Raw genomic sequence first — 4,748 nt, forward strand, 5'->3', positions numbered from 1 at the left:
AGAGGGGAATGTACTCAGGGCGGTGGGAGGAGTGCAGGAGGATTGTATACCAATGAAAAGAATTTTTCTTTTACTTTTCAAAGAGAGGAGTGAACTGGGAGGTGGGCTAGGCCGGGACAAAAATGCAACAATGAATGAATGGAAATCCAAAATCTCTGTAAATATTCACTAAAATTAACAAAATAAAAAAAATAAACTACAAAAGTGTCTTTAACTACATCACTGGAAAGCCAAAAACAATTATATCTTCTGATACTATAAATCAAAAGCAGATAGGTAAATGATGATTTGGGCTAAAACTAATACACTGCTGAATTACTTCAATGAGTTAATCATTCACATTAAATTTTATGCTAAAATACTTTTCTACTATTCTAATATTTATCTAGATATTTTCTAGGGAACTTGGTGATGTAGTGGTAAGAAGCTGTGATTCAATCCCAAAGACACAGTGATTACTCTGTGGGAGAAAAAAATAGGCAATTTCCTCCTGTGCAATTTACTGCTTCTGAAAATTCACTGGAGTATCAGCTACGAATTGGTTCCAACTCAACAGCACACAGTCACAACAAATATTTTCCTTTTTTTAAAACAGCAAATATTTTCTAAACCAGAGTTACTCTTAACTTTCTTTAAAACAGCTTTGCATACATTTCTCATAGTCATATCACTGTTACACTATTCTACTCAAATAAAAATAAGTATTTTACCTTACATGCAATAGATTTTTATCTTCCTGTGTTCTTCTTTGGAAAAGGCGGGGAATTCTAATCAATCAGCTGTTCAGAAGGAGAAAAATCAGCAGTCAGTTCCCATAAAAATTATAGCATCAGAAAAGTGATGGAGAGTCACTGTAAGTCAGAATCAATTTAATGACAATGAATTAGGTTTAGTTTTTTGTTTTTACTTTTTTAAAAAATTTATCACATCTTTATTTTTGTCATTTAAAGGCTGATGAAAAACTGTAATTAATTCTATTTAAAAAATCCAGCATCTCAAATGAAAAGAATTGTATTCACTCATTAAATGCTAATAGCTTCCTAAGACAACTTGAAAATATCCAGCATGCATGTTTAATTTCAGTACAATAGATTTAACACCAAGCATGTATGTTACATGTATCAAGACTAGATTATAAATTATCATAGTCATCATCATCATCGTTGTATTACGTTTTCTTTTCAATGCATTAGATGGTTCACTGGAAGTATTTTTTTATAATACCATATTAGCCATAAGAACAATATTAATTACCCAATTAATGATGGATTAATCAGAACATTCTGAACTGCTGACATTGCTGGAATCGATGCTTTTACAGCCGGGGTCTGTGAAGTAGGTATCTGGGCTGTAAATGGTTGCTCTGTGAGGGACATTGGAGTCCCTACTTTAGTTGAAACAGACATGGTTTGTGGGGTTGGTGTACATAGTGTGGGAGTACTATGTCTGCTGGTAACAGAACCAACATTTAGCCTTGAAACTGTTATTCTTCCTGCAGATCCAGATGTCTTTTTCTGTATGAACTTAACTCTATAATTTGGAGCAGTTAAGCAGTACCAATCAGGTGGCAATCTAGGACCAGAATATGGCTTGACCAAAAACAAAGGAGTTTGATTTCTTTGCCGTGCAATATCTAATAAAAAAATCTCTTGGAGGAGGAGAGGTGAAAGACTGGTCAGCACGACACTGGACTGCCAACCACACATCATCTGTATCAACAGTTGCTTTCTTAGCATGGCTTGAATAAACTTTTGCATCATCTAGAATTGTACTTACTTATCTGAATGCAAACTCCAACATCTGATTTATAACTCTTGGCTCATATTCTGTAATGTCCATATCCTCCAGGATTTGTACCATCATCTGTGCATCTTTCGGCATGCTCTTGGGAGAACTCATCTTTCCAGACTTCATGATATCTGGTGATCAGACTTCTTTAGTTAGATCACCCATATTAATGTATTTCAGTCCTGATCTTGAGGCAAGCTTTTTGCCTAGTGTAGTTTTTCCAACCCCTGGTGTACCAGTGAACAAGATGTTCGGCTGCAACATGACCCCTAACCATGATGGCTCCTAGTGCTTTGACCTGTTTTTACTTTTGTTTTAAAGGGTTAAGAGATAGAAATGAATAAACATTTAGCTCTTAATTGAAAGGTGATATAGTTCAAATAACCCAGTAGCACAGTAAAAAACAAACAAACAAACAAAAACACAACAAAACAACAACGTGTTAATTCACTTGTGAAAGTTATTGAAAACCTATGAATCTAGTTCTACTTTGAAACACATGAAATACTAATGAGTTGAAATTGACTCAATGGCAAGTAAATCTGGTACTTTTCCCTCAAGCCCTTTTCTTTGTAATATTGTATTAAAGAAACAGCATTCTAGAAGGCTGCTTTGATTTCAATTACGGTCTAATAGTTTTTAAAAATAATTCTGCAATTCAAACACATTTCAGAAAATCGTTTTTCTGATGCAAAATTATTTTCATTAGCTATTGAGTAAATCCAAGTCTCTCAACTTGTCTTTGAAGAGTCTATTATCTACAACTCTTTCCTTTATATTCATTTTCTTTATTGATTTCTATCTTTCACCCTCTACTCTGTCAAAAATACTAATTAGAAAATTTCCATAAATATGGAAGACAGCAACCCAGACTCTCTACAATTAAAACACTAGTAAACAAAAGTAACAGATACAGATGGTAGTCTTAGAACCCTGGGTTTCCACAGAAATAGGAAAACAAGTAACTACTCACTGAAGAAAGAAACTTTATGAAAGCATCTATAAGGGAGCAAATGGAGTAGTGCAAAGTAAATCGACCTGACACAGCACATCCATTTTTAAATTCTGCAAACAACTTTGTTATGGGCACAGGAACCAAAGAATATAACAATGTACACATCAGCATCTAGTTGACTAAAAGAAAGATATAACTTCTTCCCTGGGACCAAAGGAGTGACAAACTAACTCCCACTAAGTGGCCAGCAGTGCTCTCCTGGACCCACCCAAGTTTCACCAGAATTTGGGCTTAGTTATCGTATATTTAGTTATGAGATGAAGACATCCTATCTCTATCTCTTGATTCCAGCAAAATGTGCCATGCCTTAGTTGGAGTTAGCATCTACATTGAGAGAGGTACCTTCTCTGAATTGGATCTTGTATCTGATTGGCTCTTAGGTTAGCAGAAATTGTCCTTGCTCAAAAATTCCTGTGTATTCAGGGTGCACAATACGCCCACATTTACAGCTGTATGTTCTCTGGGTCTTGTGGTTAACAGAGTGTGCCCACTTGTTACTTCTGGATTGGCAGTGACTGTCTCTGACAGGAAATTTCTGTCACTTTAGTGTCGTCAGGGGATGTCACAGCATAGCAAGCCAAAAGAGAAAAGATAATAAGAGAATATTATGGAAGAACTGTGCTCCAAATAAGTTTAAAATAGAGAGGAAATAACAAAATGTTAGAAACTCACTGCCCCTTAAACTAAAAGACCAGAGCTTTTCTATATATTCGTTTATTGATGGGCATTGATTTCACATGCAAGCAAGATTCTACAGAAGATTATCCAAAAACGACTGAAACAGTACATCAACAGAGAACTTCCAAAAGTCCAGGCTGGGTTTAGAAGGGGTCGTGGTACTAGGGATATTGTTGCTGATGTTAGATGGATCTTAGCTGAAAGCAGAGAATACCAGAAGAATGTCTGTGTTTCATTGATTATGCAAAGGCATTTGACTGTGTGGGTCATAATAAACTGTGGCTGACTCTGAGAAGAATGGGAGTCCAAGAATATTTAATGCGAAACCTATACTTGGTCAGAACAGAGCAGAGCAACACTGCATGGTTCAAAATTGAGAAGGGTGTACGCCAGGGATGTGTCCTATCTCCATAACTTTTCAACCTTTATGCAGAGCAGATTATCTGAGAGGCTGGGCTCTATGAGGAGAATTGTGGCATCAGGATTGGTGGAAGATCTATCAACAATCTGCGTTATGCAGATGACACAACCCTGCTTGCTGAAACTGAGGAGGACCTCATGCACTTGCTGCGAAGGGTCAAGGACTGCAGCCTTCAGTATGGGCTGAGGCTCAATGTCAAGAAGACAAAAATTCCCACCGCTGGACCAATCGGTAGCATCAGGATGGATGGTGAAGAGATTGAGATTGTTCACAGCTTCAGTTTGCTCGGCTCCACGGTCAACACTCCTGACACCAGCAGCCAGGAAATAAAAAAACGTATTGCAATGGGAAAGTCTGTGCTTAGGGACCTCTCTAAAGTACTCAAAAGCAATGGTGTCTCTCTGGAGACTAAGGTCTGCCTGATTCAGGCCATGGTCTTTGCAATCACTTGTTATGTATCAGAGAGTTGGACAATGACTAGGGAGGATAGAAGGAGAGTGGATGCTTTTGAGCTGTGGTGCTGGAAAAGAATATTGAAGGTTCCACGGACTGCCAAGAAAACAAACAGATCCAACCTAGAGAGGGTTAAACCAGGCTACTCCTTGGAGGCAAGGATTCTGGGGCTTCATCTGACATACTTTGGACATGTTGCAAGGAGAGACAGGTCCTTGGAGAGGGACATCATGCTCGGTAGAGTAGAGGGACAGCACAGGAGGGGAAGACCCTCTATGAGATGGATTGATTCAGTGACTGGGGTAATCGGGATGGGTGTGTCAGAGGCAATGCGATTGGCACAGGATAGAGCAGGGTTTAGGGCTGTTGTACATGGGGTCGCTATGAGTCGCA

At 38.1% G+C, this 4,748-nt stretch overlaps 1 pseudogene; it reads right to left on the reverse strand.

Annotated features, from left to right (window-relative positions):
* Positions 1 to 1,132: 1,132 nt before the first annotated feature.
* On the reverse strand, positions 1,133 to 1,914 carry LOC102862688 (annotated as a pseudogene).
* Between the last annotated feature and the right edge of the window lie 2,834 nt (positions 1,915 to 4,748).

This window comes from Elephantulus edwardii, unplaced genomic scaffold (assembly GCF_000299155.1).
Source record: "Elephantulus edwardii isolate Elephantulus edwardi_28Jun2011 unplaced genomic scaffold, EleEdw1.0 scaffold00588, whole genome shotgun sequence".
In the NCBI taxonomy this organism is placed as follows: Eukaryota; Metazoa; Chordata; class Mammalia; order Macroscelidea; family Macroscelididae; genus Elephantulus; species Elephantulus edwardii.